Source organism: Lepidochelys kempii, chromosome 14 (genome assembly GCF_965140265.1).
Source record: "Lepidochelys kempii isolate rLepKem1 chromosome 14, rLepKem1.hap2, whole genome shotgun sequence".
Classification (NCBI taxonomy): Eukaryota; Metazoa; Chordata; order Testudines; family Cheloniidae; genus Lepidochelys; species Lepidochelys kempii.
Genome location: NC_133269.1, coordinates 29193869 through 29220253, shown reverse-complemented (window position 1 = coordinate 29220253; position 26385 = coordinate 29193869). Strand labels below are relative to the sequence as shown.

Below are 26385 nucleotides of genomic sequence, written 5' to 3'. Positions count from 1 at the left end.
ATGAGATTACTGGTTCTGTGGATGAAGGGAAAGCAGTAGATGTATTGTTTCTTGACTTTAGCAAAGCTTTTGGCACGGTCTCCCACAGTATTCTTGTCAGCAAGTTAAAGAAGTATGGGCTGGATGAATGCACTATAAGGTGGGTAGAAAGTTGGCTAGATTGTCGGGCTCAACGGGTAGTGATCAATGGCTCCATGTCTAGTTGGCAGCCGGTGTCAAGTGGAGTGCCCCAGGGGTCGGTCCTGGGGCCGGTTTTGTTCAATATCTTCATAAATGATCTGGAGGATGGTGTGGATTGCACTCTCAGCAAATTTGCGGATGATACTAAACTGGGAGGAGTGGTAGATACGCTGGAGGGCAGGGATAGGATACAGAGGGACCTAGACAAATTGGGGGATTGGGCCAAAAGAAATCTGATGAGGTTCAATAAGGATAAGTGCAGGGTCCTGCACTTAGGACGGAAGAATCCCATGCACAGCTACAGACTAGGGACCGAATGGCTAGGTAGCAGTTCTGTGGGAAAGGACCTAGGGGTGACAGTGGACGAGAAGCTGGATATGAGTCAGCAGTGTGCCCTTGTTGCCAAGAAGGCCAATGGCATTTTGGGATGTATAAGTAGGGGCATAGCAAGCAGATCGAGGGACGTGATCGTCCCCCTCTATTCGACATTGGTGAGGCCTCATCTGGAGTACTGTGTCCAATTTTGGGCCCCACACTACAAGAAGGATGTGGATAAATTGGAAAGAGTCCAGCGAAGGGCAACAAAAATGATTAGGGGTCTGGAACAGATGACTTCTGAGGAGAGGCTGAGGGAACTGGGATTGTTTAGTCTGCAGAAGAGAAGAATGAGGGGGGATTTGACAGCTGCTTTCAACTACCTGAGAGGTGGTTCCAGAGAGGATGGTTCTAGACTATTCTCAGTGGTAGAAGAGGACAGGACAAGGAATAATGGTCTCAAGTTGCAGTGGGGGAGGTTTAGGTTGGATATTAGGAAAAACTTTTTCACTAGGAGGGTGGTGAAACACTGGAATGCGTTACCTAGGGAGGTGGTAGAATCTCCTTCCTTAGAAGTTTTTAAGGTCAGGCTTGACAAAGCCCTGGCTGGGATGATTTAATTGAGGATTTGTCCTGCTTTTGAGCAGGCAGTTGGACTAGATGACCTCCTGAGGTCCCTTCCAACGCTGATATTCTATGATTCTATGAAAGAATTAGATCAGTCCCTCAGGATAAGTACATTGGCTATTAGCCAAGACTATCAGGGATGCAGGCCCATGTTCTGCATGTCCCTAAACTGTCCTTTGACTGCTAGATGCTGGGAGTGGACAATGGGATGGTTCACTGAGTCATTGCCTGGTCTGATCATTCCCTTAGAAGCACCTGGCATTGGCCACTGTCACAAGACAGGATACTAGATTAGGCGGACTATTGGTCTGACCCACAATGGCAGTTTTAATTTTATGCAAAAATTACAATAGATTTTTTTCAAGGGAGAAAGACATTATAGGAGATAGTATACTGTCTTTATTGAATATTTGAGATTCAAGTTGTACACAATGGCATGCAGAAAAACACTAAGAGCTCGACTGAGAGGCAAAATAACAGTTGCTAAAATGCAATGCCCATTGGTGGATTGACTCAAAACAAAGTTTTGATGGTAGGCCACAAATTCAGTCAGTTCTAAAATGAGAAGAAAAAATTAAATTTAAAAATTCAGGGAATTCAGGGAATACCAGCTGCAGATAAGACAACTTGGGAAACTGCTAGGAGACTCTATGCAATCAGATACAGTGACAAGGGATTCTTTGTTTCTGAAGGGGTATATGTAAAATGTTTCACTGAATTAAATCTCAGGGATTATCTACACTGGCAAATTAAAGCACTCTAACTTGCTGCCTCAGAGGTGTGAAAAAGCACCCCCCCCCACCGAGGGCAGCAAGTTTGAGCGCTTTAAAGCGCTAGTGTGGACAGGCTCAGCTCCCAGTGCTTGGAGCTAATCCCCTCATCGAGGTGGATTACCAGGAGGACTGGCACCCGTTGCAGTGCTTTGAACTTTGTAGTGTAGACATACAAAGAGGAGCTGCATTGACTAGGCATTGGGATGCCTGTGCCTTTAAGAACCCAGCCCTGGGAAGCCCATGCTGAGAGGTGCTGTCTGTGAGAGGGGAAATAAAAAAAAGCCCCCTTGCCCCCGCCATTTTTGCAAACTGGTGTCTCAATCCCACTGGAGTAACTGTTACACCCTCTGCCCCTGTCTGTGCCGGGTTTTGCCCTCTGACACCCTCTGCCAGTGCCTCACCCCAAGCTTAACTCCTGCTCCTTCCCCCCAGCCCTGATTTTGCCCTTTAGCCCCTCTCCTAATCCTGCCTCAAACTGCTTGACCCCCCCCGACCAGTCAATTTCTGCCCCCTGCTCAGACCCTGGCCACCCCCCTACTCCGACTGGCCCCCTTTGCCCTTTTTAACCCCTGTCAAAAGCAGTCCGCCGAATCTTAAGGATAATAAGGGCAGTGTGAGGGGCAGTGGCTTCAGCAGATGTACTGAGCATGCTCAGTAGAGCATGAGTAGCACAGTTCTGCGCAGAGCACTTTATTTCACTGCACCGGCCCTGGGTAGGAGTCCGCCTAGCAGGAGAAGCCCTGCACGTTGACCGTGAAGGTGTCCATGTACTCAAAGTAATAAACCAGCATCACGGTTCCTGCCGCGATCACCATCTGTGGCTCCGGCGGCCCTGGCAGCCCCCTGCTCGGCTGCACACTACGCCCGCTCCCTGGAGGCATCCGCCAGGGGAGGAGGTGGCTAGTCCCAGGCAGCTGCATCGTCGTCGTTGTCGCCCGGGTGCAGGCTGGAGCACATGGGCAGCGCAGGAGGCTGGTTAGTTCCGGGCAGCGGCTCGGCCCATGGGCTAACGCTGGGCAGCTGCACCAGCACGGCCTGGGCACAAGCCCGTGCCCAGGGGCTGCTCCTGTCAGGTGGCTGCACACGGGCACAGGCCTGTGCACTGGAGGAGCAGATGGCAGCTAGACCGGGGCAGCAGCACCAGCTCCATCCAGGCACGTGCCGGGGGCGGCCGGTCCCCTCCCGGGAGTATCCCCTGGCCGCCAGAGCGGGGAGCCCGGCTAAGAAGCGGATCCGACGGTTCCCCTCTCCAGTGGAGCTGGGGCTGCAGCATTTGAGCCAAGCCCGCCCCTGGGCAGGTGCCTGACTCCTCTGCCCAGCCTCAGCCTACCGTGGGAGGGAGGGGGGCAGGAATCCCAGTCACTCCGAGCCTGCCAGCTCAGTCCGCAAGAGCCTGGCTCCTGACAATGCAGCCGCCGCTCCTGGGCTGCCGAATCCTCCACCCTTTCCCTTCTTAGGATTTTGTGTCTTTGTCCAAACAGCTGGAGCAATAATTCCCCCTGCTGAGCAGCCTTGTGCACAGCCCCTGCTGCTGCCTTCTCCACTCTAGCTGTAAATTCTTTTACAGATGTACCAATATATTCTTCAAAAAGTTATGCTCTGAGATCAGAACTCCAAAAAATAAATAGAGATAATAAGTAACTTTCAGGTTGTGCCCCAAAAGGACAAAAGCCAGAGACTGTAGTCAAAAAACTCAAATGGTCTTTTACAAGGCCATACTGTTAACCTTAAATCCATGTTAAACTTTACTTGGCTTTGTTACTGCAATCAATCAGTCTGATCTCAGTGGTGAACCAGATTTGCCAGGTTTTTTCCCCCCTCTTCTGCCAGAGCAAAGGAACCTCCACAGATTTTGTGTCTGCTTTACCTTTTTTTGCTGTACCATACTAGCAAGAAATACTCCCTACAGAAGGACTGGCTCAGCGTAGCATGGAAATCTGGCACTGGAACAGCAATAGAACCGGTTGGCAGATTCTGTCACTTTGGTAAAGAAAGTGCTAAACAGGAGAATATATTTAGTAGATGGGGAAAATTAGTCTTTCAAATGTAAGCAGAGTCAGAATGAGCTCTACCCTGACATTTGGTGGTGAGCTGTGGAAAAGGACTTCAGGGGCTGATCTCGTTTGCATGGGCACACCCACCCTGCCTAGCATGATGGACTGCTTGCTCAAATGGTCACTTTGGCTGCTGTGGGATCCCCAGTCTCTCTGTTATTGGGGCACTGGAGTAAGAAATGGTTGTTATCCTGGTTATGTGAATCAAGGACAGTAGAACTGTACTTGGCATTTTATGACGGAGGGACTCGCCCTCAACCAAGTAGCACTCGCTAGGCAAGGGACACGGGTTCCAAAACTCAAGGAATTGAAAGAGTGTATGCTGAATGCTACTTTGACTTCTCGTCTCAGTGTACTGATAGAGCTAATTTTGGCTTCATTAGGAGTCTTGTTAAATGCTGAAGAGCTGAAATCACTGCCATTTAGGTCTAAGCATTAGACCTACTTTAGGCTAGTGGTGCACCAGTACTGAGGCTCCCTTACTACCAGCTAACAATCACTGAGAGCTTGAAGTTGCTTAGAGCTGTGTTAAGGGGGAGGGCCTGAAGATAAGTTGGTGAGCAGACAGCAAGATGGCTAGAGAGGAGCAAATAGCTGGGTGGCTGGTGGAGATGAGTGGACAGCAGGAGAGCAGAGTGGATAGCTGGGTGGCTGGCGGAGAGGTATGGCTGGTGGTGAAGACTGCAGTAGAACTCCATGGAGAGGTGTGGCACTTGGCCTTCGACCTGAGCAGAGGAGCATGTAAGATACCCCCCATACCCCCCTCCACTTCCACCCAGGCTGGGAGGTAAACTCTCCAGATGAACTTCTGAACTCTGGGGGGGCTGCCAAGGACAGAAACTATGTGTGTGTGTGGGGGGGGGTGGACTACTGGGTTGCTGGACTTAAGACTCTGAGGGGAAAAGGACACTGTCAAACTTACTTGGGAGGGTGGGTCTTTTGCTCATGGTTGGTGTTATGAATCCTGTTTGTGGTGTTTCCCCAACTTAATTCCGCACTGTTTCCCTCCTTTATTAAAAGGCTTTTGTTACACTCAGACTCCGTGCTTGCGAGAAGAGAAGTATTGCCTTTTAGAGGCACCCACGGGGGTGGTATGTAATTGTCCCAGGTCACTGGGTGGGGGCTTGAGCCAGTTTTGCATTGTGTTATTGAAACAGAACCCCTAAATACTGAAGCCGGCCCTTGTTGCTGCCAACTCTGATGGGCAGAAGGGATACACAAACACATATACAGCTTTGAGAGAAGTCAGATTCACTTATACTGAAAAGTTGGACTCAGAATGTAAATTATTCACAGTTGATTAGACCAAGACAAGTATTTCTCAAACATTTCTCAATGCTTAAAATTAAATGAGTATACTAATAGGAAATTGTTTTATTTCACTAACTACAAATTCTCTGTTTTCATTTTTTTAAAATTTTAAACAGTCAAAAAAAATTTGCAAAGTGCAAACATTTGTAAAAGCCAAAAACAAAGTGGGGAGGACAGCAAAAAATTTTTTGCTTGGGGGAGCGGCAAAAAACCTAGAGCCGGCCCTGGACCAGCCAGAGTTAATAAATCAAAGTGAGAGGCCCAGAGAACTGTGGCTCCTGTTTCCCTCTAGGGCTCCAAGCACTGTCAGCCCTGGAGTTATTTTGTTGTCCCAGCAAGAACAGTCCCCAGTCTTTCTAAAATTACCCTCCCCCAGGCGGGCTCCTGGAGTCTCCTCATTCATCGATTCCCTCCACGGCCAGAAGGGTCTGTTGTGATCATCTAGTCCAGGGGTTCCCAAACTTGGTTCATGGCTTGTTCAGGGTAAGCCCCTGGCGGGCTGCAAGACACTTTGTTCCCAGCCAATGGGAGCTGCAGGAAGCGGTGGCCCGGCCCACACTGCTTCCCACAGCTCCCATTGGCCAGGAATGGCAAACCACGGCCACTGGGAGCTGCGAGCGGCCGTACCTGTGGCCGCTCAGGTAAACAAAAAGTGTATCGCTTACCCTGAACAAGCCGCGAACCAAGTTTGGGAACCCCTGATCTAGTCTGATCCTGTTAACACAGGCCACAGAGCTTCCCCAAAATAATTCCTAGAGCAGATTAGCAGAAAACATCCAATCTTGATTTTAAAATTGCCAGTGATGGAGAATCCACCATGGCTCTAGGTAAACTGTTCCAATGGTTAATAACTCTCACTATCTATTAAAGTGTATGCCTTATTTCCAGTCTGAATGACTAGTTTTAATTTCTGGCCACTTGATTAGAAAAAGTTGTTACAAGGAGGAGGGAGAAAAATTGTTCTCCTTAACCTCTAAGGATAGGACAAGAGGCAATAGGCTTAAATTGCAGCAAGGGAGGTTTAGGTTGAACATTAGGAAAAACTTCCTAACTCTCAGGGTGGTGAAGCACTGGAATAAATTGCCTAGGGAGATTGTGGAATTTCCATCATTGGAGATTTTTAAGAGCATGTTCGACAAACACCTGTCAGGGACAATACTTAGTCCTGCCATGAGTGCAGGGGACTGAACTAGAAGACCTCTTGAGGTCCTTTCCAATACTATGGATTCTATGGTTGTGTTATAACTGTCTCTGCAAGACTGAAGAGCCCCTTATCAAATATTTATTCCCCATGTAGGCACTTATAGACTGTAATTAAGTTACCCTTAACCTTCTCTTTGTTAAGCTAAATAGATTGTTTCTTGAGTCTATCATATACAGCCACATTTACCCTACAAACTTTGGTCAACACAAGTTACATTGGCATGCAGCTTCCAAAGTCTATACATTGCTTGGGCATGTGTATACTTGGCTGCTTGTGTCAGCGCTGCGTGTATTCACCTGGAGTGCTTGTGTTAAAATCATAGGGTTAAAAGGGCCTGCAAAGGTCATCTAGTCTAACCCTCTGCCAAGATGTGAGATAAAGCATCCAGAACAGATGGCTATCCAGCCTCCTTTGAAAACCTCCAGTGAAGGAATTTCCATGACCTCGCTAGCCAGTCTGTACCATTGTCCTACTGTTCCTACAGCTAGGAAGTTTTTCCTGACATTTAATCTAAATGTGCTATTGTCAAGGTTTTTTCCCCACTTTGAACTCTGAGGTACAGATGTGGGGACCTGCATGAAAACCCCCTAAGCTTATTTTTACCAGCTTAGGTTAAAACTTCCCCAAGGTACAAACTGTTTTACCTTTTGCCCTTGTACTTTATCGCTGCCACCACCAAATGTCTAACAGATATATAACCGGGAAAGAGCCCGCTTGGAAACGTCTTTCCCCCCAAAATCCTCCCCAAACCCTACACCCCCTTTCCTGGGGAAGGCTTGATAAAAATCCTCACCACTTTGCATAGGTGAACACAGACCCAAACCCTTGGATCTCAAGAACAATGAAAAAAGCAATCAGGTTCTTAAAAGAAGAATTTTAATAGAAGAAAAAGTAAAAAGAATCACCTCTGTAAAATCAGGATGGTAAATACCTTACAGGGTAATCAGATTCAAAACACAGAGAATCCCTCGAGGCAAAACCTTGTTACAAAAAGACACAAAAACAGGAATCTACATTCCATTCAGCACAGCTTATTTTCTCAACCATTTAAAGAAAACAGAATCTAATGCATATCTAGCTAGATTACTTACTAAGTTGTAAGACTCCATTCCTGTTTTGTCCCTGGCAAAAGCATCACACACACAGACAGAGAGAGAGTTTTTTTCTCCCTCCCTGTAGCTTTTGAAATTATCTTGTCTCCTCATTGGTCATTTTGGTCAGGTGCCAGCGAGGTTATCCTAGCTTCTTAACCCTTTACAGGTGAAAGGGCTTTTCCTCTGGCCAGGAGGGATTTTAAAAGGTGTTTACCCTTCCCTTTATATTTATGACAGCTATGCTGTAGTTTGAACCCATTGCTTTTGTCCTGCCCTCTGTGGCAAGAGAGAACAACTTTTCTCCATTTTTTTTATGGCACCCTTTCAAATATCTGAAGACTGCTGTCATGTCCCCCCTTAATCTCCTCTTTTCCAAACTAAACTAAAAATACTCAGTTCCTTCAGCCTTTGCTCATATGACTTGCATTCTATCCCTTTGATCATTGTTGTTGCATGCCTCTGAATCCTTTTTAGTTTCTATACATCCTTTTTATACATTGATAACCAAAATTGGACACAGTACTGCAGGTGAGGCCTAACCAGCGCCGAGTAGAGCGGTACTATTGGCTCCTGTGACTTACATGCTATGCCTCTGTTAAAGGGCTTATTCCTTCACCCACTTACTTCCCTGGTCCTTCTCGCATGAACAGAGAGCAACAATACCCGAAGTCCAAAGGTGCAAACAATTCATTGTTTATTGGGGTGAACTTCCAGCAAGCATGATTCCAGTTTCCTTCCTTAGTGTCCCCCTTCCCAGCTCTGACACCACAGAGCCTTACACCTGTGTCCCTGTTCCCATTCCCCCGCTTAGCAAAACATGATTCCAATTTCCCCTCCCCCTTACTTCCTGATTGACTGCAGACTATATAGTAAAACCTGAGTTCTGCTTAGCTATACCTTAACCAATCATTTTCCTGAAATTTAACTAACCATTCCTAACATATTGTAATATGATTATGTAACCAATTATATCCCACCACCTTAGTTTACACCCAGCAAAATTAATTATACAGAAGACAAACAATCACAGAACCAGACAGAGATTATACAGACAAACAATAGCAAAGTGGGAACTATAATGACAAAACAATACAGAAGTGAGGATTTCACAACTACATCTATAAAGACATAAGGGTTTCCCAGCTGTGTCTATTGATGTGAGTTCTTACCGAACAGAAAACTATCAAACTAAACTTCCTTTTACATCCTCTAGCTTTTCCCTTTCTCTAGAGGTGATAGATCGGATCACCTTTCTAACAGCCCCAGATTGCCTTATTTCAATGTGACTAGTTTGGAATGTGAGGATGTGACCATTCGCTTCCCAGCTTATGGCTGCTTCTGCTGCTTAGCCAAAGGCCTTAGCCTAAGAACAGGGCCTCAGACTGTCACAGTAAGAGAAGGCCCTTACACCGGCAGACAGTGATTTTGTTTCTTTCTTTTATACCTCTATAACTAGCTAAGTGATAAGAATACACCTAAATTCTTAGAGGATAGGCCTTTACAGACAGGCCTGAATATCTATATCCTAACAGCCTCTGCTAATGCAACCTAAAATTGACTTCCTTTTTTTGCAATAGAGTTGCACTGTTGACTCATGCTGGGGATGTGATCCACAATTCCCAGATCCTTCTCAGCAGTGCTGCTGCCAAGCCAGTTATTCCCCATTCAGTATTTGTTTTTTCTTCCCCCAGTGCAGCATCTTACCTTTGTCTATGCTGAATTTCATCCTGAGGTTCTGCCACCATGGCTGTTCCTCCCTGTTCTGCAGTGCTATCCCGTCCCATCAGCCAGTGCTAGTTGGCAGACTAGTCCCCTCAGTGGTCCCCTCAGGAAACTGTCATGTAAAAGTAACTGCTCTATTTCTTTCTTCTCTGCTAGCCATATTGCCTTGGCTGTCTCCCACCCATCTGAAGCTGTCCAGCTGCATGACTGCCCGTACACACAGAACAGCCTGTTCATATTAGGAACTGTCAGGACCATGGCCTCAACAGTAGCTTCCTCACGCTGCCTTACTGCAGTTTGAAAATGTCACTGGTGAGGGACAAAAAAAATGGATGAATGATGGGATGCCAGAAGAGGAATCCTAGGAGTTTGTTAGTTTGACCCCAAGTCCCAGTTGGTTGTGGTAGGCATCCCACAATGCACCATGAAAAAAATCCCACAATGCAGAGAGCCCAGTGGTGAAACATTGTGTCCTGGGGTATCTGCTCAGGATACTGCACAGTTATTTTGGCTAAAGTGAAGAGCAACAATTCAGAACGGAAGCAGCTAAAAGTGGCATATACAAAGAGAAGTGAATACACTCTTTCATGATAGTTATACTGATACAGTTAGAGCAGAAAAACATACACCAGAAAACTCTTTCCCATGCAGACATGGCCTAACTTCAATGAGTCTATCAGCCTAAAATTCAAATTCAAATGTAAACCTGTGGTTTCAATTTCACTGCGTTCTTCATTTCACCTGTCCTTACCACTAGTTCATACAAACAGCCAATTAACTTTACAATGGAATCTTTTAATATTAACACTCCCGCTCCAAACTCAGTTGATGAGATATTTTTGGAGTACAGAGAATTAGCTTCTATGTTTTTTCACTGTCCTGACTCTGAAGTGAACTCTGATATTTTTGTGTGTTTTAAGTGCCTGTATAAAAAAAGAAGAAAGAAACAGCGAGATAATTACAATGGAACGACAGTGCATTTAATGGACCTAGATTCTAAATGTACAAGGGATGATTACTCAGCCTTGTGGTCAGCCCCTTTGGTCTGACCTAGCATGGCTGTTGTTATGGAATAGGAACAAGTAAACGGGACATGCAGTTCACCTACTCATTATGGGGGCTCTGTAGTGTATACATGTATTGAAAAGGAGAACTGCAGACCCATGACAGTGTATGTATGTAACTTGACTGGCAGATATCAGTAACTCAGTCATCTACCTAAACCTTCTAGATCTGTGAATTCATAGTAACTACAGGGGAATAAAAAGCAGAATCCAAGTGTAATTTCAGCTGCTAGATTGTACAGTATAAAATAAACCCTTAAAGAGACTTTCCTGGAGGCCCATTTCACCCCACAAAGATAAATTTTCACACACTTGTCCTCTCCAGATAAAGGACTCTGAGCATTTGAGGAACTGGGATCTACCTCATTCCTCCTTGTTCAAAGCAAGAAAAATCACAATTAAACCATCGCCTTGACTCAGTGCTCAGAGCCCAAGATAGGATGTTTTGAACCTGAGTCCAACATTACTCCTGTATGTATCAATTCCATTAAATAACACACTGGGAAGAATAAACCAGAAGTTACAAAGTAAAGATTGTTCTAGGTTTCTAGTACCAAACTTAAATGTAGGAGCTGAAGAGGGGGCACTCAAAGCTTCCTTGAGAAGTGAGAATCAAATCCCATCACAACGTCTCAGTCTCTTGCTCTATTGGACTCCCTTCCAGGAATGTGATTTTATTCTCTGCTTTAATAACTGTTACACGTCCTTGTTACCTGGCCACTCCAGCCTGGCCTGACACTCAGATCCATGGGAATCGGCAAAGGTGTTATCCATCCCATCCCTAGCCAGGACCCCTCTAGAGTTTGTGTCCGGTGTAGATTCTCTGATATGTATTAAAGTCTGCTCTGAGATGTGCCCTCATTGCATTTTTAGGGTTTCTATCCCATGTGTTTTCTCTGATGTTTGCTGAGGTCTGAGCTGTATTGGAAGCTTTTTCCACAGGTCAGGCATTTATATGATCTCTCTCCTGTGTGGACTCTCTGATGTGCAATAAGATTGGAGTGCCAACCAAAGCTTTTCCTGCACTTGGGATATTCACAGGGTTTTTCACCCGTGTGGGTTCTCTGGTTTGAATCCAGGTGTGAGCACTGACCAAAGCTTTTCCCACACTCGGGACATTTGTGGGGCTTTTTGCCCATGTGGGTTCTCTGATGTTTAATAAGTTTCCACTTCTGATGGAAGCTTTTCTCACACTGGTGGCATTTATAGGCGCTCTCCCCCATGTGAGTTCTCTGGTGTGAAATAAGGTGCGAGTTCTGGTGGAAGCTTTTCCCACACAGGGAGCATGCGTGCGGCTTCACTCCTGTGTGGCTTCTCTGATGGGTAATAAGGTACCAGCTCCGGCTGAAGTTTTTCCCGCAGTTGGGGCATTTATAGGGCTTCTCCTCTGTGTGGATTCTCTTGTGTCTGATAACCGATGAGCTACATTTGAAGCTTTTATCACACTTGGGATACTTATAGGGTCTCTCTCCCATGTGGTTTCTCTGATGTTTTGTGAGGTCTGAGCTGAGACTGAAGCTTTCCCCGCAGTCACTGCATGTATAGAATTTCTCTTCTGTGTGGATGTGCAATGAGGTTTCTGCGCTGGCTGAAGCATTTCTCACAGTCAGGGCACTTGTAGGGTTTTTCTCCTGTACGGATTCTCTGATGAGTAAGAAGAATGGATTTCCAAGGGAAGCTTCTTCCACAGTCTCCGCACATGTAGGGTCCCTCTCCAGTGGGGATTCTCTGTTGAACAGCTTCTTTGATTTTCTTGTTCCTTCGAGAGGATCCTCTGCTCCTTTGAGAGGATTTACACTGTATCTTCTCTGGCCTGCAGACTCGCATGGGCTTCTCGCTGCTTAGGACTCTGAGAAAAGTTCACTTCACCTCTTCCTGGGACCACCCTGTGTGGTTTCACTGGCTCAGGACATTCCTGCTGAGGGGTCTCCTCCTCCTTTTCACTCACTGTCCAGTCACCTGCTGGGACAGAGGGAAACCAGACAGGAGTCACTCAGTATATTGAGGGGAGGGAACCAACCGAAATAGCTGATGGGGAGACTGAAATATTAGGAGATGAATCCCTCAAACCCAGCCACTCCCCTGCTGTCTCCTCTCCCGCACAGCCACACCACCACACGGGTGGTGCAGCTGGCTGCCAGACATGCTGCTCTGAGCAGCATGGTAAGGGTACCGGGGCTGGGGGGTTGGATAAGGGAGAGAGGGTTCCAGGGGGCAGTCAGGGGACAGGGAGTGGTTGGATGAGGCGGAGGTTCGGCAGGGGGGATGGTCGGGACAGGGAACAGGGGGCAGTTGGATAGGGCAGAGGTTCTGGGGATGGGAGCGGGGGTGCGGTCAGGGGACAAGGAGCAGGGGGGAGGGATAGCTCAGTGGTTTGAGCATTGGCCTGCTAAACCCCGGCTTGTGAGTTCAATCCCTGAGGGGGCCATTTAGGGATCTGGGGCAAAAATTGGGGATTGGTCCTGCTTTGAGCAGGGGGTTGAACTAGATGACCTCCTGAGGTCCCTTCCAACCCTGATATTCTATGATGGGTGGGGGTTTCTGAGGGGGGCAGTCAGTGGGGGTGGGAAGTGGGAGGGGTCAGATAGAGGGTGGGGCCAGGCTCTTTGGGGAGGCACAGCCTTCCCTACCCAGCCCTCCATACAGTTTCACACCCCGATGTGACCCTCGGGCCAAAAAGTTTGCCCACCCCTGTTCTATACACTATTTTCTACCATGCTCTGAAAGATGTATGTGTGTTAGTTATTGTGATTCCTGCTTTGTAGAGAATATTTGTTAAGAGTCTGTAATTACAATATCCTGCAAATGGTAGGTTGTAAATCTAGAAACCATTTGGTCAAAAAGCAGCCAAACCCATAAGAGTGTTTCATGAAGAAACAGAACACTTCCCTCTTGTACAAGATGCCAATGTGGTATAGATATGATCTTTATCACCAGAAAAGAGATTTTATCAGATATGTATGGCTGAGAAAGAGTCCTGGATGTGAAAAAGAATAGGAGGATGTTTTTATTCAGAAAACCTCAAAAATAAGTAATGCTTAAGATGTGCTATCACAGTTCTAAACAAAGTCTTTTATAGCCATCATGTTTACAAAGAAAAACTTCAGTTAAACCCACACAAAGAATTCTAGAAATATCCTGATTGAAATTGATTTCTTTTGTAAACACACTAATGTCTTCATTCTTTAAATATGGAGAAAATGTATGGTCAACATAATTACATCACACAATGCATGAAATTTTTGTCATCCCTGAGCAATATAGCTAAGGTGACCTAAGTTTTAGGTGTTGACCTGACTTCAGCCTGTTCTTGTGTGATTTTTGTTCCTACACACACACTCCCCTACCCAAAACAATACTTAGCCAGACGCTCCTGGTTGGGTTCACATGCACCTTTTGTCTTAGGTAGGGCTTATGCTTACAGTTCTGTTGACTGAAGGGTAACTTCATCCCTACAATCTCAATAGAGTTTTAACTCAACCCATAACAAGATTTCACCCAACTCTTAATACAATGTCAAAGAACCCCTATGATTAAAAGTAGTGGGAGCCACACCCGAGTTGGCAGAAGACAAGCAATTAGTAAAAGCTGACCTGACATTGCTTGTTTATCAACTCTACATATTTTTAATAATTTTTAAAATTAAGTGCATTAGCATCCACCAATTAAAATTACCTCTTTCTACCTCACACCCTTTCCCAGAAGAGAGTGAGCCAGGGACCAATTCTACCTCCTCATCCCATCCAACTAGAGATGAGGGTAGGGGCTACAGGGTCACACACAACCGGTGAAACCCCCAGAGTGATGTCTGCCATGAGGATACAAAAACTATGTCATTTTAGCAGAATCCTCACCTGTGTCGGTATCTCTCGGGATCTCCCTTTTCTTGTAGCCCTGGAGATCGGGGACCCAAGGCTCCTCCCCTAGTTCCAGCTGGGAGATCACATCCAGTTTGGAAATTGGAAATCCTGCTGCAGGGGGGTAGGGAGGAACAGGAACAAGGGTTGATCTTGTTCATTAAGGTCAGTGTACTTCCAGACCCAGGGTATGAGTAGTCCCCGAGAGAGGCTTCTTCCTCTCCCCAGCCCCACCTTACAGGGACTGGGCTATAAATCATACAAGATCCCATGACACACTGGTCTGGAGCAAGGATTCAACCACTGCCTAGGGAACAGTCCTAATTTATTCCCTGGGGGAACTGAGCAGGTTGCTACACTCTCTAGGTATGTGGTTTGCAACTAAGTTTCCACGACAGATTACAACCTCTGCACCCCCTCACACATGTGCCCCCACCCACCCATAGGCCTCCACAACACAGGCCAGAACAGGAATATGTTACTTAGGTTGACCCAGCTACTTCACTCACAGGTGTGAAAAATGCACAATTCCTCCCCCGCCCCCCCGAGCAATGCAGTTATCCTGACCTAAGTCCCCAAGCAGACAGCACTAGGTTGACAGAAGAAATCGTCCACAGACCTAGCTGCTGCCTCTTGGGGAATTGGATTTACTATAGTGAAGGGAGAACCCCTCCCCTCATTGTATTAAATGTTTACACTTAATCACTACAGTAGCCCTGTCTACACGGGGATTTAGGCTGGCTTAACTACGTCACTCAGAAGTGTGAATTTTTCACACCCCTGAGCAGTGTAGCTGGGTTGATCTAATTTTCTAATGTGGACCAGCCCTTAGGCCATGTCTATACGTACAGTGCTGCAGCTGTACCACTACAACCTCAGCACATCCAGTGGAGACGCTCTATGCTATCGTAACATCCCTTAGGGCATGGCTGCGTTTGCAGATGTAGAGCGCTGTGAGTTAAACCAGCCCTCAGAAAGCGCAGTAGGGAAAGTGCTACAGTGTGTTCATACTGTCAGCTGCAAGTGCACTGACGTGGCCACATTTGCGGCACTCACAGAGGTATTGGGAGTGGTGCATTATGGGCAGCTATCCCACAGAGCACCTCTTCCCATTCTGGTACTGTGGCTTGGGTGGGGCATTCTGGGTCCTGTCCCAACGCCCCATGATGCATCGCTTTGCATCTCAGCAATCCCTGTGCTTCTGTCCACATTTGGCACCCTCTTTCAACGTTTTTTGTACTGTCTTCCCTTTCGGTCTGCGGGAATGGATCCTGAACTGCTGAGGAATATGCTGATGTGTCTCGCCAGCACATCATGAATGGCAGTCGAGTTACTCCTTAAACTACCAACTGACAGTGAGGAGTCCGACGATGATGTTGACTCACATAATGCATACGACATGAGATTGCTTGTGGCATTCACGGACATGTTCATCACAGTGGAACGCTGCTTCTGGGCTCGGGAAACAAGCACTGAGCAGTGGGAATCACATTGTCACGCAAGTCTGGGATGACGAGCAGTGGCTGCAGAACTTTCAGATGAGAAAAGTCACTTTCATGAGACTGTGTGCTGAGCTCGCCCCCCACCCTGCAGCGCAAGAACACGAGACTGAGAGCTGCCCTGCCAGTGGAGAAGCAGGTGGCTATTGCAGTCTGGAAGCTGGCAACTCCAGACAGCTACCGATCGGTCGCTAACCAGTTTGGAGTGGGAAAGTCGACCACTGGAATCATGTTGATGCAAGTTTGCAGGGCCACTAATTGCATCCTGCTCAGAAGACCCGGGACTCTGGGTTACATGCATGCCATTGTGGCTGGCTTTCACAAATGGGTTCCCTAACTGAGGAGGGGCAATAGATGGGATGCATATTCCAATTCTGGCACCAACCCACCTAGCCTCCGAGGATGTTAATTGGAAGGGGTATTTCTCTATGGTACTCCAGGCGCTTGTGGATCACTGTGGGCATTTTACTGACATTAACGCTGGTCCAGAAAGGTGCATGATGCACGCATCATTTGGAACACAGGCCTGTTCAGGAAGCTGCAAGCTGGGACTTTCCTCCCAGACCAGAAGATCACTGTAGGGGAAGTGGAAATGCTCATTGTGATCCTTGGAGACCACGCTTACCCTTTAATACCATGGCTCTTGAAACCCTACACAGGGAGCCTTGACAGCAGCAAGGAGCGGTTCAACAGCAGGTTGAGTCAGCGCAGAATGACTGTGGAGTGTGCTTTTGGCCATTTAAAGGGCCGCTGGTGCTGTCTGTATGGGAAGCTGGATCTGGCCAATGACAACATCCCCACGGTTATATCCGTGTGCTGTGCCCTCCATAACATTTGTGAAGGGAAGGGTGAACGATTCACTCAGGCATGGACCTTAGAGGTTCAACACCTGGAGACTGAATTTGAACAGCCAGAAAGCAGGGCTATTAGAGGGGCCCAGCATGGGGCTGTAAGGATTAAGGATGCCTTGAGGGAGCAATTTGAGGCTCAAAGCCACTAGTAATGTTTGGTGCCCTACATGGGAGTGAAGTGCAGTGGTTCTAATGTTAGTAGGAATCTGTGTTTGCTACACTGACTTGCAGCGCCTGTTGCTTTCCATAGTAAAGAATGGTTTCAAAGCCAAAAAAGCCATTTATTTAAAAGAAAATTCAACAAAAACAACTGCTTGGGAAACAGAAAGGGCAAGGGGGTCGGATGGGGAACGGTACACTCACAGATTTGCATGTGTCCTGTTATCATACTCAGCCTTCCTGTTTCGAGTGGTGTGCAATGAGTGCTGCACTTCTGGCTGGCTAAAATGCATGGTGATGGGAGTTGAGTGCAGTAGGTAATTTGCAGGGCTGGGTGGTGAAGCTACGGCTGCTGGAAGTGGCTGGTGGTGATAAGAACCTGGATGTGGGAGAAAGTGGGTTGGAGGTGACATAGGGGCACAAGGGAAAGAGTTTTGGGACAAGGGCTGCAGGGTGGGGGCAGGGGGTGTGGGCACGGAAGTGCTCTGCCTGCATTGCTATGAGCTCCTGTATCGAGTCCCCTTGGCTCTCCATAATGTTTAGCAGCCGCTCTGTGCTTTCGTGCCAGCAATCCACATTCTGCTGGCAGACCCTCCTTTCACTCTCCTGCCATCATGCACTTTTTGATTTTCATTAAGGGACTACTGCATTACTTCATGCAGCACGTCCTCTTTGCTTCTACATGGCCGCTTCCTGATTCTTTAGAGTCTTTTGGCCAGCGATAACAAGGATGGCTGAAAGCTCAAGGCTGCATCTGTAAAGCCAAAATGCAACACTTAACAGAAACAGCATTGTTCACACCAGACAGAGCAATGATTCGGCCGTACTTAAAGTAGACAAGCACAGTCTACACAATAGCAGAAATTGCCCATCCCAAAGTGATCGCACATAACCCACAGGAGCTCCAAAATGGTGAGTAAGCACAGGGGCAAGGGGGACTGATTGTTTCATGGCCGTACTGTCCTCTGTTCTGTGCCTTGGGGAGAGCCAACAGCTGCAGAGCGCCACTATACTGAACGCTGTCCCCACATTTTCCACAGGAGTTCATCCTGAAAGACATCTTACTGCTGAGGGTGACCTGGGAAGCAAGGGAGGGTCTTCTACCACAATGCGGCTTCCGACTTGGCCCATATGCAGCTTGCCTGTGTGCAGCAATGGTCCCCCTCACCCCTCACGGCACAGTGGCATGGACATGTTAGCCTTACTGGGACAAGGAGCACAGTAGGTCTGCCAAGGAACCTGCCCAAGCGGATTGCCCAGCTTCTGCGTGAGACCTTTGAAGAGATCACTGAGACCAATTACTGTGATGTGAGAGAGCACATCAACACCCTGTTCCGCATCTAGGCATGCATGCATGCAGCCCTAACCCTCCTCGCCCCAAGAGCCCGCACTGAACAACTTCCTTCCCAAAATAAAAGCTGCTTACTGGGCACCTCTTCGGGTGTTTTTGTTCTTCCCCAAGCACCAGCCGCTGCGACTGGCTACCTTCCTCCTGGCTTGAGAACAGCTCCTGGCTGCCTACATCTAGGGATGCAGGGCTGTCTCCCTCCTCCTCAGCACCCTCGCTGGGCTCTGAAGTGTCCATGATGGTCTTCAGAGTGGAGGTGGGGTCGCCCCCAAGTATTGCGTCCAGCTCTTTGTAGAAACAGCAGGTCACAGGGGCAGCACCAGAGCGGCGGTTTGCCTCCTGTGCCTTGTGATAGGCATTCCACAGGTCCTTCACTTTAACCCTGCACTGCAGTGCGTCCTGGTTATGTCCCTTTTCCATCATGTCCCTTGATATCTGCCCGAAGATAGTGCAATTCCTATGGCTGGAGTGCAGCTGGGACTGGACAGCTTCCTTCTCCCAAACACTGATGAGGTCCAGCACCTTGCCATTGCTCCATATTGGGGATCACCTGGCGTGTGGAGGCATGGTCACCTGGAAAGAGTCACTGAGAGCACTCTGTGCCTTGTTGAGCAAACAGGAAGGGGATTTTCAAAACTCCCAGAGAATTTAAAGGGCGGGTCTGACGGTTGGTCACCTGAGGGCAGGGCAGTAGAGTTCAAAGTGATGACCAGAGTGGCTAGAACAGGCGTTGTGGGACACTTCTGGAGGCTGATCAGAGCGCATTAATAGAACAGGGCATCCACACTGGCGCTCCAGCCGGGGAGCGGTAAGCTTGTCGAGGTGGATTACCATGAGCACTCAAGCCACGGAGTCCAGGCACTCTATGTGCCTTGCCAGTGTGGATGTGTCATTAGTCCGGGCGCCTGGGGCTGCTTTAATGTGCTCTAAGGGCATGGCTACACTTGCAAGTTAGTCTCCTGTCCCGTGGGAGGGATGTGGAGGGGACTCGTGCGTTCTGGGGATTAGAGAGACTGATTCTCCTGAAATCAAGGAAACCCACAAGGAACCCTGCACAGAAGCTTCAGACTCCACAGCTTTTCATACCTGAGGGGACGGCTATAGTGATGCCACTTTAAGGTCTCCCACCAGCATAATTAAACCACCCTTAACAAGCGGCGGGGAACCAGCTGAGCAGCGGGGGACAGCAGAGCAGCACACAGCAGGAGTTTGCCTGGGACTGGTAAGTATCCGAGTGTGTGTTTGTTTGCTTGCTGAGGAAGTATCCGAGCGTGTGTTTGCTGGGAGGGCAGTGTGAGAGCCTGAGTGAGTGTCTGATTGGCTGCTAGCCTGCAGGGGGCGGGCATTAGGGTGTCTGTTTGTTTGCATCAGGGAAGCCTGGCTGTTTAAAAATAGCCAGAGCTTCGCGAACCAGCTGAGCGGCGGCGAACCAGCAGAGCAGCACACAGCAGGAGTTTGCGTGGGAGTTCACCTGGAGTGAGCCCAGTGAGGCTTACGTCTTGCAAACTGCTCTGAGGAAGCTCATAGTAGGAAGGTGATATGGAAGGGGGGGTGGTCAGCTGTTGTGACCTGCACTGGATGTGCCATGTTTGTCTTTCTTCCACAGGACAGAAGCGACTTCGTACAGACAAGGTGCAAGCTGGTCTCCATATTGGAAGAGAAGATTGAAGGTCTAGAGCAACAGATAACGACCCTGCGTTGCATACGAGAAACTGAGGATTTTCTGGACAAAACTCAGGCTAGGCTTCTAGGGGCACAAAGCTCTAAAGATATAGAGCAGGTTGCACAGAGGAGGAGCCAAGAGGCCAGTGAAGAAGCTTGGCAACATGTGACCTCCAGAAGAGGTAAGCGGAATGTCCGGGTTCCAGTAACGCAGACACAGGTAACTAACCGCTTTCATGTTCTCTCCACAGGTACCGTTGCCGAGAGTGGACCAGATGATATGTCTGAGGCGAGAAAGCAGAAGGAGACTCCGCTGCTTGGAAGGCATGAGATGCGATGTCCTGAGGTTGGGGGTTCCACGACCACCACTCCCAAGAGGAGAAGGCGGGTGGTGGTGGTCGGGGACTCTCTCCTCCGGGGGACTGAGTCATCTATCTGCCGCCCTGACCGGGAAAACCGAGAAGTCTGCTGCTTCCCAGGGGCTAAGATTCGCGATGTGACGGAGAGACTGCAGAGACTCATCAAGCCCTCGGATCGCTACCCCTTCCTGCTTCTCCACGTGGGCACCAATGATACTGCCAAGAATGACCTTGAGCGGATCACTGTGGACTACGTGGCTCTGGGAAGAAGGATAAAGGAGTTGGAGGCGCAAGTGGTGTTCTTGTCCATCCTCCCCGTGGAAGGAAAGGGCCTGGGTAGGGACTGTCGAATCGTGGAAGTCAACGAATGGCTACGTAGGTGGTGTCGGAGAGAAGGCTTTGGTTTCTTTGACCATGGGATGGTGTTCCATGAAGGAGGAGTGCTGGGCAGAGACGGGCTCCATCTTACGAAGAGAGGGAAGAGCATCTTTGCGAGCAGGCTGGCTAACCTAGTGAGGAGGGCTTTAAACTAGGTTCACCAGGGGAAGGAGACCAAAGCCCTGAGGTAATTGGGAAAGCGGGATACCGGGAGGAAGCACAGGCAGGAATGTCTGTGAGGGGAGGGCTCCTGCCTCACACTGAGAATGAGGGGCGATCAACAGGTTATCTCAAGTGCTTATATACAAATGCACAAAGCCTTGGTAACAAGCAGGGAGAACTGGAGGTCCTGGTGATGTCAAGGAATTATGACGTGATTGGAATAACAGAGACTTGGTGGGATAACTCACATGACTGGAGTACTGTCATGGATGGTTATAAACTGTTCAGGAAGGACAGGCAGGGCAGAAAAGGTGGGGGAGTAGCCCTGTATGTAAGGGAGCAGTATGACTGCTCAGAGCTCCGGTACGAAACTGTAGAAAAACCTGAGTGTCTCTGGATTAAGTTTAGAAGTGTGTGCAACAAGAGTGATGTAGTGGTGGGAGTCTGCTATAGACCACCGGACCAGGGGGATGAGGTAGATGAGGCTTTCTTCCGGCAGCTACTAGATCGCATGCCCTGATTCTCATGGGTGACTTTAATTTTCCTGACATCTGCTGGGAGAGCAATACAGCGGTGCATAGACAATCCAGGAAGTTTTTAGAAAGCGTAGGGGACAATTTCCTGGCGCAAGTGCTAGAGGATCCAACTAGGGGGGGCGCTTTTCTTGACCTGCTGCTCACAAACCGGGTAGAATTAGTGGGGGAAGCAAAAGTGGATGGGAATCTGGGAGGCAGTGACCATGAGTTGGTTGAGTTCAGGATCCTGACACAGGGAAGAAAGGTAAGCAGCAGGATACAGACCCTGGACTTCAGGAAAGCAGACTTCGACTCCCTCAGGGAATGAATGGCCAGGATCCCCTGGCGGACTAACTTGAAGGGGAAAGGAGTCCAGGAGAGCTGGCTGTATTTCAAGGAATCCCTGTTGAGGTTACAGGGACAAACCATCCCGATGAGTCGAAAGAATAGTAAATATGGCAGGCGACCAGCTTGGCTTAATGGTGAAATCCTAGTGGATCTTAAACATAAAAAAGAAGCTTACAAGAAGTGGAAGGTTGGACATATGACCAGGGAAGAGTATAAAAATATTGCTCGGGCATGTAGGAATGATATCAGGAGGGCCAAATCGCACCTGGAGCTGCAGCTAGCGAGAGATGTTAAGAGTAACAAGAAGGTATGTTGTCAACAAGAAGAAAGCCAAGGAAAGTGTGGGCCCCTTACTGAATGAGGGAGGCAACCTAGTGACAGAGGATGTGGAAAAAGCTAATGTACTCAATGCTTTTTTTGCCTCTGTATTCACTAACAAGGTCAGCTCCCAGACTGCTGCGCTGGGCATCACAAAATGGGGAAGAGATGGCCAGCCCTCTGTGGAGATAGAGGTGGTTAGGGACTATTTAGAAAAGCTGGACGTGCACAAGTCCATGGGGCCGGATGAGTTGCATCCGAGAGTGCTGAAGGAATTTGCGTCTGTGATTGCAGAGCCATTGGCCATTATCTTTGAAAACTCGTGGCGAATGGGGGAAGTCCCGGATGACTGGAAAAAGGCTAATGTAGTGCCAATCTTTACAAAAGGGAAGAAGGAGGATCCAGGGAACTACAGGCCAGTCAGCCTCACCTCAGTCCCTGGAAAAATCATGGAGCAGGTCCTCAAAGAATCAATCCTGAAGCACTTGCATGAGAGGAAAGTGATCAGGAACAGCCAGCATGGATTCACCAAGGGAAGGTCATGCCTGACTAATCTAATTGCCTTTTATGATGAGATTACTGCTTCTGTGGGTGAAGGGAAAGCAGTGAATGTATTGTATCTTGACTTTAGCAAAGCTTTTGACATGGTCTCCCACAGCATTCTTGTCAGCAAGTTACGGAAGTATGGGCTGGATGAATGCACTATAAGGTGGGTAGAAAGCTGGCTAGATTGTCAGGCTCAACGGGTAGTGATCAATGGCTCCATGTCTAGTTGGCAGCCGGTATCAAGTGGAGTGCCCAAAGGGTCGGTCCTGGGGCCGGTTTTGTTCAATATCTTCATAAATGATCTGGAGAATGGTGTGGATTGCACTCTCTGCAAATTTGCGGATGATACTAAACTGGGAGGAGTGATAGATACGCTGGAGGGGAGGGATAGGATACAGAAGGACCTAGACAAATTGGAGGATTGGGCCAAAAGAAATCTGATGAGGTTCAATAAGGATAAGTGCAGGGTCCTGCACTTAGGATGGAAGAATCCAATGCACCGCTACAGACTAGGGACCGAATGGCTAGGCAGCAGTTCTGCGGAAAAGGACCTAGGGGTGACAGTGGACGAGAAGCTGGATATGAGTCAGCAGTGTGCCCTTGTTGCCAAGAAGGCCAATGGCATTTTGGGATGTATAAGTAGGGGCATAGCGAGCAGATCGAGGGACGTGATCGTTCCCCTCTATTCGACATTGGTGAGGCCTCATCTGGAGTACTGTGTCCAGTTTTGGGCCCCACACTACAAGAAGGATGTGGATAAATTGGAGAGAGTCCAGCGAAGGGCAACAAAAATGATTAGGGGTCTAGAACAGATGACTTATGAGGAGAGGCTGAGGGAGCTGGGATTGTTTAGCCTGCAGAAGAGAAGAATGAGGGGGGATTTGATAGCTGCTTTCAATTACTTGAAAGGGGGTTCCAAAGAGGATGGCTCTAGACTGTTCTCAATGGTAGCAGATGACAGAACGAGGAGTAATGGTCTCAAGTTGCAGTGGGGGAGGTTTAGATTGGATATTAGGAAAAACTTTTTCACTAAGAGGGTGGTGAAACACTGGAATGCGTTACCTAGGGAGGTGGTAGAATCTCCTTCCTTAGAGGTTTTTAAGGTCAGGCTTGACAAAGCCCTGGCTGGGATGATTTAACTGGGAATTGGTCCTGCTTCGAGCAGGGGGTTGGACTAGATGACCTTCAGGGGTCCCTTCCAACCCTGATATTCTATGATTCTAAGCCACGGTAGCTATGATGGTGGGAGAGCATCTTTCGCTGACATAGCGCTATCCACACTGGTGCTTTTGTCAGCGAAACTTATGTCTGTCCTGGAGGGGGGCGGTGAGGAAGAGGAGGTTTCCGCACATCTGATCAACAAAAGTTCTACCAACAAAAATGCTAGTGTAGACATAGCCTAAGGGGCTTGTCTATGTAACCCACATATCTCCTGGGTGTGGGGTTCTGTCCCATCTAGTGGCACCAAGACCACTTAGAGAGATTAATAAGTCTGCTCTACAGCCTTAGCTAACAAGCATATGGCTTTTAGCTCATGAGTCATCCACCACTTCCACCCATTTGGTTTCATCTCCCACGCCTCAATTACAGTTTTAGGCTTCCCATCTAGGATGTGCCTTTCTATTTCCTCAGGAACACCCCCTAAGAACTGCTCCATTTGCATTAGGAAGGACAGATCTTCCAGAGATTTAAACACTTGCTCCTGATATCCAGGCATCCCAATTTTTTTACAATGTGGTAGGCGTGTCGGGGAAAATGTCATGTCTGGTTTCCACCTTAGGGCTCTGAGCTGCCAACGGGCATGCCCGGGTGTTAGCCCCATTCTAATTCTGGCCTTTTTTTAAAAAAAGTTCGTAGCTGTTCATGTGTTCCTTAGGCATTTTAGCTGCCACCTCTGCTAAGGGTCCACTGAGCTGCAGCCTCAGTTCCACCATATACTGGTCTGTGGAGATGCTGTACCCAAGGCAGGCCCTTTTGAAATTTTCTAAGAAGGCCTCTGTATCATCACCTACCTTGTAGGTGGGGAATTTTTTGGAATGGGGAGCGGTACCTGGAGAAGGATTGTTAGGGTTATCTGGTAGACCCAGCTTAGCCCTTTCCAGATCTAAGCGCTTCAGCTCTAATTCTGTATCCAAAATGTTTCGCCTCTGCCTCAAACATTTTGTCTCCATTTCCATCTCCAAGTGTTTTGCCTGTTTCCTCTCCTCCGCTTCCAACTCCAAGCGCTTTAAGGCCATTTGTCATTCATGTTCTGTCTGTCTCTCTTCAGCTTCCAATCTGGCTAATTCTAGTTTCTTTTGGACCTCACTTTCTGTCATCCTAGCCTCCCTGCGGTTAGCCTAGCCTAACCCCAGAGCTAGAAAGAAGGGCGGGGGGGACGACACCAAAAAACACCCCAACAGCTTGTGAATTCCCTTGCTGTAACTTAACTCCTCTGCCTCCAGGCAAAGCAGGGGGAGGGGGGGATTTCCAGCTGCTCTCAGTTTAAAAACAAAACAAAAAAAACCTCCCTGGTTTTCAATCAGCCAAAAGAAAAAATGTTCTCTTTTAAAAACCTGTGCTCTGGTTCAAAATGATCCCACCACACTGCCACTATGTCAGGGTTCCCTCCCCACTCTGAACTCTGGGGTACAGATGTGGGGACCCACATGAAAGACTGCCTAAGTTTATTTCTACCAGTTTAGGTTAAAAACTTCCCCAAGGTACAAGTTCTTCCTTGTTCTTGGACAGTATCATTGCCACCACCAAGTGAGTTAGACAAAGACAGTATCGGGGGATCCCCCAAAGCAGCTGCTTAGATTCTGCTCTTTGACTGCACAACTTCAGCCTAAAGGGACCAGTTCCTTTGCTTATAACATGCTCAGAATTACTAGATGGACCTTGGGTCTGATCCAGTCTGGCAAATTTTATGTTCATCTTTAAGGTTGACAATTTCTGTTGATGGGTGAATTTGTTTTAGAAACTTTTCAGTAAACAACACTTAACCTGTTTTTGAGAAGGGGCTGAACTGGGGAGAGCGGGGGGGAAATTTAAGCAAAAATTTCATCACTTTAAAAAGTTCTCAGATTTTCAATAGCTCTAACATGTTAAACATTTTGGCTGTAAACTTTATATATGACAGGTACAGACTTACTAGGTCAGACACTCTTCTCTCTATAGACTGGAAAAAAATTGTGTTGAGGTATATGTGTGTAGGGTAGCGCTTGAATAAATCTCCTTTCTGTATACATACAGATTCCTCCCCATTTGACAGGAGTTGTTTACTCACTTAGGGCTTGTCTACACTTAACAGACTGTGCAGCTGAATTACTGCAGTGAAGACATTACTTACGCCAATGGGCACAGGTACTCCACCTCCCTGCCTTACCAAGTGGGGGGGGGCGGGGGTCAGTGCTAACAGCCCACTTCCACCTTAATTGAATTGGCTTATTAACAGTTGAAAAGAAGGGGTTGAAATCACTTTCATAGTGCTAATGAGGCCAATGTAAACAAGGTGGCCCATTTCAAATGGCCTACATTTAGTAAGGCAACTCCCATCTTTTCATATGCTGTGTATTTATACCTCCCTACTATGTTTCACTCCATACATCTGATGAAGGGGGTTTTAGCCCACAAAAGCTTATGCCCAAATAAATTTGTTAGTCTCTAAGGTGCTACAAGGACTCCTCATTGCTTTTGCTGATACAGACTAACATGGCTACCACTCTGAAACCTTTCAGAGTAACAACCGTGTTAGTCTGTATTCGCAAAAAGAAAAGGAGTATTTGTGGCACCTCAGAGACTAACCAATTTATTAGAGCATGAGCTTTTGTGAGCTACAGCTCACTCCAACGGATGCATGCTGTGGAAAATACAGAAGATGTTTTATCACTACAAAAGGTTCTCTCCCCCCCCCCCCCCCCGCCCACTCTCCTGCGGTAATAGCTTATCTAAAGTGATCACTCTCCTTACAATGTGTATGATAATCAAGGTGGGCCATTTCCAGCACAAATCCACGTTTTCTCCCCACCCCCCACCCTCCTGTTGGTAATTCATAAAC

The 26385-nt window shown here is 47.8% G+C and overlaps 1 pseudogene; it reads right to left on the bottom strand.

The window, feature by feature from the left end:
- LOC140898106 (uncharacterized) overlaps positions 1-26385 on the bottom strand; it is a 72104-nt pseudogene that overhangs the window by 25689 nt on the left and 20030 nt on the right.